This window comes from Tupaia chinensis, unplaced genomic scaffold (assembly GCF_000334495.1).
Source record: "Tupaia chinensis unplaced genomic scaffold, TupChi_1.0 Scaffold147369_1, whole genome shotgun sequence".
Lineage (NCBI taxonomy): Eukaryota > Metazoa > Chordata > Mammalia > Scandentia > Tupaiidae > Tupaia > Tupaia belangeri.
The window spans coordinates 363843-381742 of NW_006207220.1; the positions used below are offsets into that span (position 1 = coordinate 363843).

Genomic DNA, 17900 nt, shown 5'->3' on the forward strand with positions numbered 1-17900 from the left:
GTCTCTCGGTCTCTCTCTGTCTTTCTGACAAGTGCACGTGCCCTATAGCAAAAACCTCTCTAAAAAAAAAAAATAAATAAATAAATAAAAGAAAAAAAAAGAAAAAAAGTAGAGAGACTTAGGTCACTTCATTTTGTAGCTTATTTGGAAACTAATGTAGGAAACACGGACTTCTTTAGCTTCTGTTCTGACTTCAGTTTCCCTTCCAGTGTTTGAGAGCAAGTTTGATGCAATACAAAGATCACAGCCTGGAAAGTCAAGAGACTTGGCCTTAAACTGCTTCATGACCTTGGGGAAGTCCCCTAACCTATAAGATAGACAGTTACAAGAGCAGCTTCAAGAACAGTAAAGATTGCTTTTCTGAGTCAGAGGGATGAGAAGATAATCCCTTCTAGCTTGGAAGAGAGGAGAGTGTTCTTAAAACAAGAGCATGTGAGATAAGCCTTCAGGGGAAGGTTGTAATTGCGAAGTTGGACAAAGGGCCTAAAGTGCTAAGAGTATGACAGGGATTTAGGCTTGGATAATGTGCTGGAATGCTTGAATGGGAGTGTTGTAGACAGAAGGTCTAGAAGGGGAGTTAGGAATGGACCTGAGGAGGGTCTTAAGAAGGTAGTACAACACACTCATAGAAATTGGTATCAATAGTAAATTTTAGGTTTTTTTAGGATGTTGAATTTTGTGGGTTTTTTTTTTTTCAATTTTGTAATAAAATTATGTATATTAAAAAAAAAGAAGGAAGTGAGGGATTCGGCTGAGGCATTCTAGCCCAGACAGGAGGAGGTACTGCAGTGAGGATGCTAACCTGGTACTTTATCTGCTGTCCCTCCTGGATGTCAAATCTCTGCTTTCCTGAGAACAAACCAGGAAAAATTTCAGGCCACAAATCTACCATTCTGGCCTCCTGGTTGCAGTTTCACTCATGCCCCCTCTCCTCTTAAGAAAGCGAATTTGTCTGCTTCAGTGTGTTAAGGTAGGTTTATTTCACTTTACGGTGAACAAAATTGAGTTCATTGACTTTATAAGGCTCTTGGTGCACACTCCATATAATTTTTCATCATTTTTCCCAGAATGACCCTTTCTTAACCATTTCCTCACCCAAACTGGCAGAAGAAAGAGAGGCCCCTCAGTATTTCTAAAGGGGATTACTAGTTTCCCTCCAAGAAAGAGAATTTTCTGTAAGGCAGTGAGGAGCAGAAGACAGGGTAGAGAGCTCCCTCAGAGGCAGTCAGTGGGGCCATCTTTCAGGCAAACAGGGCTTGGGTCCAGAGAAAAACCTGGTAACACCCTCAAGAAATTGCCTTCACTTGGAGACTTTTGTGTTGAAACTTCCATTCCCCATGATGAAGTAAGCCCTGTAGTCATCTAATTGGAAAATGCTGTGGGTGAGTGGGATGAAGGCCTGGGGAAAGCAGGTATTATCAAATGCTGGTGCACCTCAAGTGCACTGGCAGGCTTGTCGGCAGGCTGCTCTGGGCCTCCGATAGGCTGGAAGGACACTGCTCCAACAAAGACTGGAAGGACGTTTTCTCCTTGTTCCAAAAAACATTCTACTCTACCCAGGAGACACGAACTTGTGGATTCACCTTGAGAATTTAACGCTTCGTGTTAGTGTGCTCTACTCCAGCATCCTCCTTCGAGATGCCAACACCCTTTGAGCAGCAACATATGCAGGTGAGCAGCCACATGGATAACTAGTGCTTTGGGGTCATGCCGCCCTGCATTTTAATATTCTTTCTGCCTGTGAACAGCAGAACAAGCCCTGTCGAAATAGCTGCCTAATGTTTCTGAGCTTCCGTTTCCTCATTTATTCTTTTCTTTTCTTTCTTTTTTTTCTTTTTTTTTTTTTTGAGAGGTTTTTGTTATAGGGCACGTGTGCTCGCCAGAAAGACAGAGAGACACAGAGAGACAGAATGTGAGAAATCACCCCCCAGGGGGGATGGCCACGCCGCAATCCCTTCTCCTCCATTCTCCTCTCAGGATCTTGGGCACGCACACACACGCTCCCGGCGTGAGTTTAAGCAACCGGGTCCAGGACTTGAACTGTGGCCAACTACATGGGAGTCCAGCGACATAGTCATTACACAAACTGGCTGGTCCCTGTTTCCTCATTTATGAAATGGAATATTTATAATCTCCCTCTTAAGGTGGTTATGAGTATAAATTGAGAATAAGGGCACCTGCCAAATGCAGTTTTACAGTATTTTATATTTGCTGTCTTAATAAGTCCTCACTACTACCTTATAAGGCAAGGACTATTGTGATTCTCATTTTATAGATGCAGAAAACTAAGATATCCAGATACATGGCAGAGTTGAAATTTGAACCCTGGCTGCCTGACTTAATAGTTCAAACACCATGATATATGCCTTGGTATGTTTTTGAGTCTCAGCAAATAGAGGTTTGGCATTGTTCGTGTACACCATTTTATAAAATCCCATGATGTTAAAGGCTCACAGAGCCTGGGAAACTCTGGGGACATAAAGAAGAGAAAGGGAGAAAAATAGAAGCCAGGGGCAAATGCAGCAAGACCTGATGCTTCTCTGGAATGGGGCTGTGAACCGTCTTAGGTGGTTGTTGATGCTCCCAGTTTAGAGCACATGACGCTCCTACCTGCTTGTCTGGCCAAGAACCACATCCCATTCATGGGGTTTGTCTCCAGACCCAGAAGACATGGTTTGAACTAGGCTAAGCAGCCTACAGGGTTGTATGCCAGGCCCTACTCTGATGTACCCAGGCCTGAAGAATTTAGGAAAGCTATGAAATCATTGTCAGCTATCCTTATTTCTGAAAATGGATCTCTTCTGCTTCCCCTCATAATAAGATTTTGAATGTCTAATGCCAACACAAAGGTGGGAAGTAGTATGTTAGGAAAACACAATAGTATCTGAGTAGAAGACAGGTGTGTTTGGTTGCTAAATTCTTTATTTATCCATGGAATAAATATTGACTGAGTACCTAGGCCAATATGCTAGATCTAGTGTTTGCACCAGTGGTGACACATCAGCAAGATTAAGTTCTTGGCCTTTGGAGTTTTATCCCAGAGGTAGAAATGTATACAGTGCCTTCTACAGAGTATGGCACATCCCCTCTGCAGTCGTGCAGTGAAGTTCAACAAAAGAGAAACAGATCCTGACATTCACATCGGTTATGATAAACGCAATTCTCATGAATTCATCAACTCATTGCTTGTGCTGTACAGAGAATGAGCTAGTGCTATTAATTAAAGCTTCATTCCCAGGTTTGGGCAACAGGCAGCGAACTCAAGAACTCAGATGACACTGTGAATTTAGTTCAGTCTAATTTGTTTTTGTTTTGTTTTGGTTTTTCATTTTGAGAAGTTTTTGCTATATGGTATGTGCGCTCACTGGAAAGACAGAGAGACACAGAGAGACAGAAAGCAAGAAATCACCCCGCATGGGGGGATGGCCACGCTGCAATCTCTTCTCCTCCATTCTCCTCTCGGGATCTTGGGCATGTATGTGCACATGCCTGACGTGAGTGTAGGCTGCTGGGTCTATGACTTGAGCCACAGTTGATGATGTGGGAGTCCAGCGACGTAACCGTTGCATCATTTGCTGGTCTAGTTTGCATGTACATTTCTCGAAGGGACTAGAAGGCAGCCAATTCTCTCTAACTTTTTACAGTTTCACATCTATTTCTGGGAAATGATCATAGACTTATAAGTTATTCAAGATGGACTAGCTTTGGGGGATCCCTAAGAGCAACATTTCTAATCTTTTTTTCTTATTTTCTTTTTATGACAGTGCATGTGTATACACACACACACACACACACACACACACACACACACGAGTGAGACAGAAACAGAAAGAGGAATTAAAAGCACCCCCTATTGGAGCCAGGTCATGCTGCAGTTCTTCCTGCAACTCTCTGTCCTGTCAAAATCCTGGGCATGCACAGTCACACCCAGCATGTTGCCTCCGTGGCTAGAATTCGAACCCCCACAGGATCTGCCTTCCTCTTCCCAGCACACTTAACTGCTGCACTACCAAAATTAGGTTGACCCTTAATCTTAAAAATAGGTCCTAAGGTACAAAAGGACATGCCCAGTTCAGGCAAGGATACATTTTACTTATTTCAGAAGATATATCTGGGTGATTTTGACAAGTAATAGGATTGCACAGATTTATGTTTTATTAGCAAAGTCAACCTAATCAAGATCTTAGTCCTCCAATGATTTGGTAGTTGAGTGCTAATGACATATATAAACTACACAATAACCCTGGATAGCAGATTGTGGGAACAAAGCCATGTGGGTCAGCCTAAAGGCATCAAAGGGTAGAATTTAATGCTTTTCTATCAGTGACATAGGCTCAAAAACCAGAATACTCTCATCTCTTGCCTAGTACTCTTTGGATATCTAGCACTCTTGTTCTATATGATTTCAGAAGGACTAGTTTATCAGACTCTCACTTTAGTCCTGCTCTAGTCTAGTCCCTCACAGTGGTAAGGTGACTCTTTAAAAGTAAATTAAATTATAGGAGCTGGCAAGTAGTATGGTGGTTGAGGTGTTGGACTCCCACATGGTCAACTACAGTTCGAATCTCGGACCTGGCAGCTTGCTTTGGACTGAGTAAGAAATCTAAATGTGTCTTCCTTCCCAAAATGGCTGCCTGAGTTCAATCTGTTACCTTCACACTTACTAATGAGAAAATCCAACCACAGCAGTGAAAACCCAGTATATATTTCTATATTCAGCAAGTAGATGGTATAATGATTCATTCAACCACATCTATTGAATTTCTCTTAGTTGGAAGTCACTGTTGGAGGACTAAGAACATAGCAGTAAACCAAAAAGTCCTTAATTGAATAGTCTATTACAGGTAACAGAAAAAAATTGGACAAATAAACAAATGCATATTTTAGTTTTAGTCAGTGATAAATATTAATAAAGAAAAATAGAATAAAAATAGACCAATAAGAGGAGAAAAATATGATTTTATATAGGTGGACAACAATGGCCTCTTTGAGAAAAGCTCTTTCGAATAGCATCTAAATAGGAGGAGATGTCACATAAATATATGGAGAAACCCTCTCCAGGCAGAGGAAACAGTAGTGTAAATGTCTTGAGGCTGGTGCACACTGGGTTTAGTGTTATAGCACAGGTAAAGGGCCAGAGTGGCTGAAATGGAATAAATTAAATGAAGAGAAGTAGAAAATAAAGTTGGAAGGATGACAAGAAGCCAGACCATGTAGAACTTTGTAGACCATAGGAAGGACTTATATAGGAGTGAAGTGGGCAACCATTAGAGTAATTCATATGGGAATGGTATAATAATCTAATTTACTTTAAAAATAATTATCTTATTTATTACTATTTATTACTAATTTTTTTGGAGAGGTTTTTACTATAGGGCATGTGCACTCACCAAAAAGAGAGAGAGACAGAGACAGACAGAAAGTGAGAAATTGACCCCTAGGGAAGATGGCCATTCCACAATCCTTTCTCCTCCGTTCTCCTCTCAAGATCTTGGGCATGCACGCACACATGCCCGGCATGAGTTTAAGCCACCGGGTCTGGGACTCAAACTGTAGTCGACTACATGAGAGTCCAGCAACATAGCCATTATGCCATCTCCTGGTCCCTATTTATTACTATTTTTTAATTTGACCAGGAAGAGAGAGAGAGAGAGAGAGAAAGCCACCAGGTCTGGGATTTGAACCTTGGTCAGCCACGTAGGAGTCCAACACCTCAACCACCACACTACCTGCTGGCCCCTGCAATTTAATCTACTTTTAAAGAATCACCTTCCTTCTGTGAGAGAATAGACTGGAGTAGAACTAAAGTGAGAGACTGATAAACTAGTCTTCCTGAAATCATTAAAACAAGAGTGCAAGAATGAGGAGTCTGTCATGGATGGAGAGTACGGGGATAGGATACAGGGAGGTAGGTAGCACCCCGTTACTGTCTCCACTTAGGGAACAGTGCAGACTACCACTTTCTAGATATTTAACTGTACAAATCAGTTAGCTTGGGTTTTAATTTCCTCATTTGTCAAGAGGATAAAAGCATCTCGTAGGGAATTTTAAGGGTCATAAAATACAATATTCTGTCTGTACATAAATGTTCCATAGCTGTGAGCTAGTATTTATGGCACTTGTCATTTAGAGGAAACTGAGGTAGGAGGAACAGGCTTTGTTCAACCACTCAGTTTATTGCTGGCTGGACCAGGACCAACATTTATCTTCTGATTCCCCATAGAGTGATGAAAGAATAGAGGACTATGAGAGCATAGAGTAGTAGGAGGTGCTCATGGAGACATTAAAATGTGAATTCAGGGGCTAGCCAGGTGATATGATGGTTAAATTCCACATGGCCAACTCTGCCGTTCAAGAGTTGGGACCTGGTGGCTTGAACAACATGCTGGGCACGTGTGCATGTGTGCCCAAAATCCTGAGAAAAGAATAGAGAAGGGATTGCAGCATGGCCATCCCCCCTGGAGCATGCTTTCTCACTCTTTCTCTCTGAGACTGCCTCTAGAAACAAGCCCTTTAGCGAACTAAAAACAAGCAAACAACTTGAAGCTGGCCCTCTTCTCCCAATCTCCCTCTTTGTAAGAGGAGTGTGGAAAATCAGGCAATAATGAGTTTATCATGAAGCAACTGTTCATTCCCTGAGCCTTTTCACTGGTATCATCAGAAAATAATATGTCTACATGATACCCAAGAACTTAGGAGCTTCTCACTTAGGCCTTCCCATCTATTTGCTTTTGGAATGTTCCTGTTTATAATAGGCTACCACTTCTGTCCCAAGGTAGAAGGAGATGCTTGACAGTTCCTTCTTCACCTCATGTTTGCCTCCTCCTAGCCTGTGTGTGTATAGGGGTAGGTGGGGTTCCTCATCACCAAGTCTCTTCACTGGTAACTCTTCTATCACTGACTACACAGATGTACTCTCTGGAATTACTGGTTTATCTTCTCAGTACACAGATGAAGAAACAGGCAAAGGGACAAAGTCGCAGTCACGTGACAAACTGGAGGCAGAACTAGGACTAAACTTCAAGTTTCTCAGTTCCTAACCTCGTTCTCATTCTATCACTTCATTCTGTTGCAGGATGCATAAACCCAAGCCCTTATTCATCTTCTTCCACAAAAATGGAACTGTAAAGCTACAAGGAGGGCTTCAAGGAGTGATCGCATGGGAACAGCAAATAGATAAGGTAGGAGAGAAATCGTCATATAACTTGAAGAATAAAATTATTGTCTGTCTGCTGTGAGGTTGAGTACTATAGCTTCCTTCATCCTCTCTCCTCTAGTTACTTTCTGTCATTTTGCACTGGTGACACATAGCCCCGTGTTGCATAATCTCTCCTCCTGAGGGATGACACAAGGTAGGCTATGCATCCTTCTCTCCTCTTAGTATCAGGACCAGGCACAGATGGGTAACTAAGAAGGATTAGAGAGCAATTCAGCAACAGCCAAGCTAGAAGAAGAAACAATATATTATCTTAAAGGGCTGGACTATAATTTCCTGGTCTTCCCCCCTTATCCCTTCACTGTGGGCAAGTCATTTATACATTTGGGGCTTCCAAGGAATCCTCATTTCTCAAGTAGGAATACAAATGTCTAGCTTGCCTGAGCTAGGGGACTGTGCTTCTCAAGGCCAAGAGCTAAGAACCTTAGACAATACTTGGAAACTACCATGCCACCTGCTGGCCCGCAATACTTGACCAGTATTGTTACTAGAGTACATCCTGCATCAAATCATGACACAGTTGACGGTCTTTCTTCGTGCTCCTTGAGAACAAGGTTCAAACTGTACATTGTAATCCTGGTTCCTGCGAACCAGAGAGAGCCAGTCTTTAGACATTAGAGTCAGAAACATCAGGCTGTACTTCTTCCTAGTTTGATGATCCTTGCACAAATTACTGTCAAAGCATAATTTTCAAAAGGTTTGAAAAAAAGAGGCCTTTATATAAATACACAGTGAGCCTACATCAGAGATTTATTATCTCTTTAATGAAGGAACAAAAATGATGATAAAGTTTTGTCAAAGAAGGATCTGAGTGCTGGTATTTGTAATCACTGCAAAATGAAAAAAAAAATCACTGAAATAAGATGGTTAAGGAACATACAAAGGCAGTTAAATTCCCTGCAAGACAACAAAACCATAACTTTTGGGGTTATCTTTTCTATTGGACAGAAATTATTTACTCTCAAAAGTCAACTTCTTACTCATCTTCTATACATTAACATCGTAAACTAAAGAACCTGGGTTTAATTGATCAGAAATCAAATGAGATATAGTCTCCTTCAGAATCAGGTAGACCTTGGGAGAGCCTATAAGAGTATGTGCCAGTATTGAAGGATACATAGTCCTTCTTTTCCCTTAATTCCTAGTTCTGAATACTTTTTAATCATGAGTAATGTTTTTAAGGCTCAATGTCTTTTTCTGTAAAATGGGGCTAATAATACCTACGTCCTATGTTTGTGAACATGAAACAAGACACGGAAGACTCCCAGCACACTGTTTGCTGTGCTAAGTGTTGTGACAAGGTTAGTCACATATTCAAGTTCAAGCCTTGGAAGAGAAATGCAGAGTGACCACCAGTCAGAAACAATGCTATATATTTTACATATGCTTATATATACTTTGTATGCCCTCAGAAAGACCTGGGAGGTGAGTATTAGTTTTTTTCTGCCTTACACACAAAGAAATTCAGCTTACCAGGAGTTAAATGACTTGCTTATGATTTTAGGACTAGACAGAACAGAGTTAATCTGTGATTCCAAAGCACTTTCCATAAATATCGCCGCTTCTTTAAAAGAAAAAAGAAATAAAGAAAAATCACAAGACAAGGATTTTTCAACAGCCATTGCATTGAACTCGTTTGATTTAGCAGCATTTATTCATTTTCTCGTTATTCATCCCCTTTTGTTCCTTCCTTCCTCCCTCCCCCACCCCTAAACCAAAAGCTTTTCTCTTTACCATTCACTTAACACTTCAAAGCAGGAAGGATGTGCCTCTGAGTGAAAGATTGTGCTGGCAAAATGACACTCCATTTTCCAAGAGCCCTAACAAAGCCTTTTGATTTGAATGTCAATGCTGCGCGTATGATTAAATGTAAGATTCACTTTTACATTCCCCAGCTGCAAGAGAAGTTGTACAGTTCAATTAGTTTGCCATGTGGTTGAGGATGCAACCCCTAAAAGTTGCTATGGTGATAACGACTCATGAGAAGGCTGGTGTTGCAACTGAGGCTAGAGCCCAGTGAATTTCCAGGTACTGAAACCGGAAAGGTTAGGGGTTGGGAGGTTGAGGCAATGTACTTTTCTTTAGCATCCTGTGAAGATATTATGTGATTGCTGTTTCTGTGATGCTTGAGTTCTTAATACTCACACATGAAGATTCATCTTTTCTTCTTGGACAAAGAATTAGCTACAGGCAGGGCCTTTGCTTGTTCTCATTCTCTGTGTGTCTGTCTGTTGACCTTGACATGAATTTGGGATCTAAAATGGATAATCAAGGAAAAAGTACCAAGATATTAGAATTTATTTATAATAGTCTTCAGGCCCTCATACTCCACTTTTGGGTACTTCTTTCTCATAACAACCCTAGTCTCCTTCAGTCCTTTCCAATGACCAGCTCAATAGCCTGGTTCTCCTGGCTCTGTAGAGTTCTGAGTAGATAAACTAAGTGAAGGAAGAGAGCGAGACATCTGAACATTTGCAAGAAAGATACCTCCATTATTTGTTTCCTCTGAGACAGTTTACACAAAGTGTCATCATCGGTTTTATTTTCCCCTTTCTGAACTGTAAGTCCATGACAGCGGAAACCCACCTATTTATCCAGTTTACAGCTGTACTTCCTCCCAGTCAGTATAGAGCTTGGTACTAGCAGGAAATGAACAACTGCCCCCAGCATGAATCCTGACTTCTGCAGGGTCTTTGTGAAAGCCACTTTATTTTTGCTAGATGCCAGTATCCTCCTTTGTAAACTGGTGGTGGCCATTCTCCTCTGCCTCTTTGTGGCAGCAAAGAGTTAGTAATGGACACACAGAAGCTTTTTTAATGATAAGATGCTAGAGAAATGAAAAGACTTTTTCTTTGAAATGGATGGTGCCTTCTGGATCTGGGGGTATAGAGAGTAATTTTGAAACCAAGCAGGCTCCTCTCTCATACAAGAAATGACTTGAAGACGCATGCAGCAAGAGGTTATCAATTTCCTCATTAAAATGGCCCCAGAGAGTCACACTAGTAAGATGTTCCCTTAATCTCTTTTGCAGAAGTATCGTTAAGAATTTATTAAAGTTGGGAGAATGATTTGATAACCTTGAATAATAGGTGTGACAGGAGTGTAAACTTATATTATTAAAACATGAATTAGATTGTTTTCTGGATGACTTAAGTAGGCAACGGGGCGAAGGCAATTTCAGAAGGTGCTTTGTGTTGCCTGGTGAAGAATGAATGCTAAATTTGGCTGTTGTCCATCTTCCCCCCCACCCCCCACAGAAGGCTATGGTGCAGGCAATAAAGAGAGGCAGATAGAAGCCAGGATGTATAGTTGGGAAAACTGGGTTGGTGTCTGACAAGATAACTAACTGAAGAGCGTGAGGCAAGGCACAGACTTCCTTCCATTTCATGTGTTTAGACACAAGAAAACACTTTAAAATGTATTCTACAAAACCAGATTTACAAGCTATCAATTAAAATGACATGGGAAAAATAAAGGGAATTCCTTAGTCCAATAAGACAGATAGGCTGTGAGTTTAAAATTAAATAAGCGTGCTTTAGAACCATACTTCTGAAAGCTTTTAATATGTGCCTGTCAGTCCTGTGGGGAGAAGAGAAGATCGAAGGCAAATGCATTGTACTTTAAATGTGTCATGATGGATTGTGTTTCTTTGCAGATAACATCTTAGTAATATCCATTTCCTACTTTGTGAAATGATGTCTTAGGGGACTCTGTGCAAAAGTCCATCAGGACATCCTAAAACAAAACTTTAATTCCAATGAGACATTTTTACATGTATTAGATGGAGTGTTAACAGGCAAGCAAGTAACGAAACAGGCAAATCCAGCGTTTCTGGCTCTGAATTCTGCCCTTTAGATATCTCCTTTGGAATGCATCAAAGATGTGGCAAATAAACCTATCCAGAGCCAGTCTGAAACACCTTCCCTTTTGCACCAAGTCTGTCCCAGATCCCTCCAATATTCATTCCTCAGTTAGCCAGACTTGCCACACAGAAATGAAGGAGCCATCTCTAACTGTTCCTTATTCCTCCTCCCCATGTCTAAATCCTCTTCAGTCCTGTTTACCTCCTAGACACTTCTCCAGAACCGATACCTCTCCAGAACCAATCACTTGCCCCCATCTCAATCAAAATGAATGCTGGCAAGCAAATCTGGTTTTTATAGTTTAGCACATGTGCCATCTCATTTAATCCTGCAGGTAGCTCTCTATCCCACATTACAGATAAGAAAATTGAGGTTCAGGGAACTTGAGGAGCTTGCTCAAAGTTATTCAGGCAGTCTACTAACAGTTAAGTCAAGAAATAGACCCAGTTCTGAGGCACTCTTGGGAAATATTCTTGCTGCTTCCCTGAGTGTAACTTGAGTCCAAGTTTCCCCATTGTTCAAATGTGATTTTAGAAAATTCTGCCTTGCCTACATTATAGTATTGATATAAGTATAAAATTCAGGCCAGAGATGGAGAGCACTTTAGAAATGTAAAAATTATTGTACAAATGCAAGGTCTTATTACTCTACTAAGCTGCAGAATTCAAGCAGGCCAGGAGAATGCATCTCAATTGGAATAATCTCTGTGATAACAGCTTCAGACAATCTTTAGAAAGAAGGTACTGTCTGAGAGTGCTGTCCGTCTCCTTGAATAAGAACTCCTACAAAATTCATGAAAAGCAGGCAACATTAAGCCATTTGAACTGCATTTCTAATTTCCCAGATGGCTCAATCCAGAATCTCTAACCCAATTTTAGAGCTTTAGTGCTGTTAAAAGCACCACGTTCACCTCCTTTATTACAGATGTGAAAACTGAGGCCTATAGCCGCCTCAGTCCAGATCAAAGTCTTAAGGCAAGTCTCAATTCTTTTTCTTTCTTTCTCTCTTTTCCCAGCTTCCAACCTAGGCTTTTTTCAGTAGTTTTTTTCCACCTACATGATCTCTGAATTTCTCCTTCTGGAGGTAAGAGACCCTTGGTAGCTTAATAGGAGTGGGTCTTATGGGCATTTAGTTAGGGGAGAAGGAAAACTCACACAGCTATGCGTTTTGGAGGTTCTTTCAGCAATGCATTTTATATGTGCTCCCTGGTGCCCACGAACTTGGTGGCTGGGTTATGAAGTGAGGTCTTGGGTGAAAAGGAAATAACATGAGTCAGAGTATTTACTAAGAGCCTCTTTTCTATCTGGGGTGCTCCAACTATATCCCCATAATACTCATGCCACAACCATCCTTCCAGGTGTGAACCAAATATTGTCAGAAGGTTCTATTTTTCTTCCTTATTGTTTAAAATTTTTAAAAACATAGAAGCTATATTGTCCCCCATCAGAGATAAACAATACCTCATAAAATGGACTATGAACACTGCTTACCAGCACCCTAATCCTCTTACTACCATCGCAAGTCACTTTTTCTTCAGATGAAGCCATTTGATGTATGCACATCCAGTCTACACCCCCCGACCCCCACCCTGCAACTTCATTAGCACATGAGGGAAGGATGCAACCAAAGTGTCTAGTAACATCAATATCCTAAACAGGATGCATCCAAGAGTACATTTCCTGTCGGTAAGGAGCAACCACAAATCTGTTCTAGCCCGTTGCTGCTATCTGAGAATGTGGACTCCCAACATTGACAGATGCTGAAATTTTTTAAGCCTAGCTTCAAATCAGTCTTCTTTTGGTGAAAACATCTGGCTTTAGAATATTAGCAATAGATTATCATTTTTAGAAATGGTATATAAGCCAAATGAGATGCTTATAAACCAGACATGGCCCATGGATCTATAACCTCTGATGTATGAGCAGCTATATTAATACATCGATGAGAGGATACTTTCTGCCTACTCTGTGACTCTCTTGCTTTCTCCAGCCCTGTACTGTTGGTAGTGACCTTTCGTTGTCAGATTCTATAAATTATGTCATAAATTGTAATGGTTACATAATGTTTCTAATATGAATTCATTATAGTTTCTCTTCTATTCCTTCTATCAATAGGCATATAAATGTGATTCTTTTTCAATATCATATAAGGGGTCTTGACAATTTCCTCATGCATCCTGAAATATGCATACATGAAGGCTCTTTTGGATAGATCCCTGATTTCTTACTAGCTTGACACTGGCTATCCTGTTTTATGTCACCCAGTGAATATAGACATTAGGAACATACTCTTTTTTGTGCATTCTTCTTAGTGTTTAATCAAGTACACACCCTCCATTTTAGTCCATTCTCTGTTGCTTAATAACTGAACACTTGAAACTGGGCAATTTATAGAAACAGAGGTTTATTTTGCTCATCATATTACAGCGCAAGGTCAAGGGGCCGCATCTGGTGAGGGGCTCTTTGCTGAGTCCTGAGGCAGCCCAGAATGTCATGTGGTGAGGTGGAAAAAGAGCCAACTTGTGTCTGTGTCTCTCTGTCCGTTTTATTCTCTTTCCTTACAAGCCCGACACAATTCAGTCACAATGATGATCTTAATTCTAATCGCCTCCCCAAGGTCCCACCTTTTAATCCCGTAGTTGGATTACGTTTTTTTACCCTCTTAATCTCATCACAACCAAATTTCATCATGTTAATTTTGGAGGGATATGTTTAAAACACAGCATCCTCTGAATTTATGACCAAATCAATCGATTAGGAAATAAACCACAAAAATAAAACTTAATTTTTATCTCTGATTTTCTGAGTGATTTTAAATAAATTGCTTTCCTTGTCTGAGGCTCAATTTTTCCAACCTTGAAATAAGCTTCATTCGATAAATTTCCAATATTTACTGAGTATCTCCTATGTGTTGGCCATTCTGTGAAGTGATGGATCTAGCTGTGACATGGAAATTGCCTAGGATGTTTTTTAAACTCTCTTTTAGCAATCACCTTTGATGCTCTGGTATCCTGCTATTCCTCTTACCCCCATCACATGCTGATTTGAAAAAATGGAAATAGTTTTGCACTCTCCCAGGAGTAAGTGCTAAGAGCCCTCTACTGAACATGTATACCAGGGGGATTATTAAATGCTATGTACTGACAACGGTTAAGGGCGAAATATTCATAAGCAGGTTTTACTGTTGAAACATGTTATACTTTGGATAATTTCTTCTGTCCTGTGAAAACTCATTATGGACTCTTCAAAGAACGTGGCTTCTGTTAGTTAAGATGATGGTAATTGGGAGGCATATTCTGGTTTTTCTGTCAGCTGGGGATGTTGGGTGTCCCAGCTTTGCTAGACATGATTCCTTAAGGTCAGAAAAGAGTAAAAGCGGGAAAAGCGAAAACAAGAAGAAATTCACACAATAGAGAATAAGGCAGTAAACATATTAATCATCAATGGAGGACACAGGAAATTTGGTCTCCTGTATTAGAAATTGGAACACATGCACACACAGAGTTTTAGCCTAATCCTGCCTACTAAAGTAATCATCAATACATTTTTATTAGTACAGAAAACATGAATGACCTAGTGTCTAGTTTTATTTTTAATATAGACTAGATTTACCTTGGGGAAGACATACTCTTTCTTGGGGCTTTTGTTTTATTATCTCTAAAAAAAGTGGAATGAAACCTGTTAAGTTACCTCTCAGAACTGTTGTGAGCCTCCAAGAAAAAGGACAAATGACTGTGAGCATCTTATAGCTTCAAATATGAATTGGCAATTAATCCAATTATGCAAGTTACACACTAAAGAAAGCTACAAATTAATTTCCCAATATTTGAGGTTCATTTCCACCCCACATTTTTTTTTTTTCAGGGAATGAAAATACAGAAGCTGGGGACAGAGCACAAGACAACTTAATCAGATTCAGTTTCTGGTCCATTCATTCAAATAGTTGAGCATCTACCAGCTAGCATTAAAGTTCTGTGAAATACAACATGAACAATAGGAGCCAAGACTTTGCTCTCATAGAGCTCAGAGTCAAATGGACACTACAGCTGCTGATTAAATTTTATGATGAAAATAGTTAGAAATTGAAATAAGCACCATGGCAAAAACAAACTAACACCAAACAACAATAATAAAACCCAAATAGAGAAGAGACCTAATTTTCATTGAGGTTGCTGGGTTTATAGAAGGTCATGAATGGTATAAAAATTGAATATATGGGATTATTGACTGATTATCTATTTAATGACTGTCTCCTTCCTGAGACTAATTTTATTCAAGAAATTGCTAGTTACAATAGATAAAAAAGAACTTTAATTTTGCATTTAGATAACATGTCACTAATTGAACCTTTATTATATGCCCAGGAATATTCTGAACACTATGCAGGTATTAATATTTAGTCTTCAAAAATAAGTTTTTAATCTCCATTTTGCTGATAAGAAAACAAAGGTTGTGGGAAACATAATTTTAAATCTTAATTCACCTCTTAGGGTGACTGGACTTTGAGCAATAATGACTCAGAGCCTCATTGCTCTGTATGAAGAAGATAAGAGTCTTAGTCATCATCTTGGGATTAGCACAAAGATCCCATAGGATAATAAAGGTGCTTCTGTATACTAAAAAAGACATGCACATACGGGGTTATTATTTGGGATATATAGGACATAGCATCACAGATTCATGTTGGATGTCTTGAAAATACTGCCCATCCATACCACTCTGTTAATATTTGCAGCAATATGTTTAGCTCACACCTTATAATTTCCTAATTCTTTATCTTTTTCTTTTACTGTATGTTTGTATCATGATATTCCTGGATCCCATTTATACTGTTTTCTGGGAGATTTGAAGTATTGATAACTAGAGAGGGTAAGGAGCATTGCTGATTTCATATGTGGAAGGAACAATACTAGGGGATGTCATATAATGATTTAATTATTTCTAAAATAGCCTGTATATGTATAGCTTTACTTATACAATATAATAGGGCAAAATCAAGGTAATAAGCATTCACCATGATGACTATGTAGGAATATGCTGGGCAAGGGGTTAAAGTTACAGTCCCTTCCTTGAAGAGCTGACGACAGCAGATCTAAATCCATACTTCCCTAAAAATGGAGCTGAGTCAAAACTGATGACATCATTGGTCATATAATTCATGCCATCCTCAGTGATTTTGCAGATACCCTTACCCTAGCATAAAGACCTTCAAATCTGACATCCCCACCGCTCTGAATCATCACAGCTTTTCTCACAGGATGGTATGGGGAAGGCAGCATTAGCTACAAGTTCATAATTATAAAATTGCTGAGAAAGCTGCAAGACACTGGGGATCTTCTGACAAGTTAGATGGTATGGCAGAATAATGAAAATGTCAAAGTCCTAATCCCTGGACCCTTGAGAATCCCCATTAGCTTGAGATGGCAAAAGGAACATCACGGAAGTGATTAAGTTAATGATATTGAGGTGAAGAAATTATCCTGGGTTGTTTGAAGGAGGCAGAAGAGTCCGAGTTGAGAGGAAATGTGACCACATGAGCAGAGGTTGGAGTGATGTAGCCTTGTACCAAAGAATGTGGGCAGACTCTGGAAGCTGGAAAAAATAAGGAACAGATTCTTCCCTGGAGCTTTCAGGAGTTGAGCTTTGCCAACATTTTAATTTGAGCCCTGCAAGATTCATTTCAGACTTCTGACCCCAAACTACAGAATCATCAGTTTATGGTAATGTGCAAGAGCAGCATGGGACGTGAATGTGGGTGGTCTGCAGTTACATGGTCTAGATTGGAGCAACCTAGGCAAGCAATGCAGAGGGTGCAAAGCCATTATTTAGAGAGGCAGAAAAGCCTGGCTTAGCTTGAGCAGTATTTACATACTGCAGTGCTGCTATCCATAGGATGAAAGATTCAATGTGGTGTCTGTGTATCTCATGTGGGCTGCATTTCAGCAACTTGCACACCACCAGCTAGCTCTGACCTGCCAATCAACTATTCTCTTGGTGTCCTAACTGTTGAAATCAGCAGTTTTCCCTCTCACACCGTAGTACATTATAAGCACTAGATTTCTCATGAAGACTTTTCCTTGGGTTTCTGGCAGGTGCAACTTTCTGTATAGGCAGAATTTGACTAAATCAAATTTAGAAATTGAATTGGGATACTCTTTAGTTTTCTTCTTCTTTTTTTTCTTCTCCCTTTAAAGCGTTACTCTCCCCTTCTCCATGAAGGTATTTCTATTGTTAAGAAACAGTTTAGGGACAGCTGGCAGCATGGTGGTTAAGGTGGTTGGAGCCCACATTGCTTACTATGAGATTCAAGTCCTGGACCAGGTGGCTTGAAAAACACACTGGGCACATGTGTCTATACCCAGAAGGAAGGAGAAATGGGGAAGAAGGAATTGTGATGTGACAATTTTCCATAACGTTGCTTTGTTACTTCCCACACCCTGTCTCTCTTCAATGAGCACTCTTGCCCTCTGGTCAATTAAAAAAAGAAAAAAAAAAAAGAAAGGAAAGTTTTAAACACAAATAAATAAACAAAAACATAGAATACCCACTTTCATACTCCCTCACTAATTCCACTTTTAATAGATGGGGGGAGGTCTTCAAAAGTTCATGAATGTGAGTATTATGGGAAAAAAGTATGAATTTCAAGATTTTGTTTTGCTCCATAAATATGTACTTTAATTCTACTTTTCCAGAAACGTTTTGAAGTTTCCTCATGTATCATCCTCATTTTAATACATACTCTGCCTTTTATTTTTCCCCTTAAATTTGTTGCTGCATATAGATAGAGCTATTCATCAAAACTGGCTCCATCCAATCCATAAA

At 40.0% G+C, this 17900-nt stretch overlaps 1 long non-coding RNA gene across 1 annotated transcript in view; it reads left to right on the forward strand.

Moving 5' to 3' along the window:
• Window positions 1-1483: 1483 nt before the first annotated feature.
• Window positions 1484-17900, forward strand: part of LOC102477467 (uncharacterized) — a 78693-nt gene continuing 62276 nt past the window's right edge. The window contains exons 1-2 of the long non-coding RNA XR_337569.1: window positions 1484-1671; window positions 7076-7181. This is a non-coding gene — a long non-coding RNA (uncharacterized LOC102477467). The remainder of the gene's footprint in view (window positions 1672-7075; window positions 7182-17900) is intronic.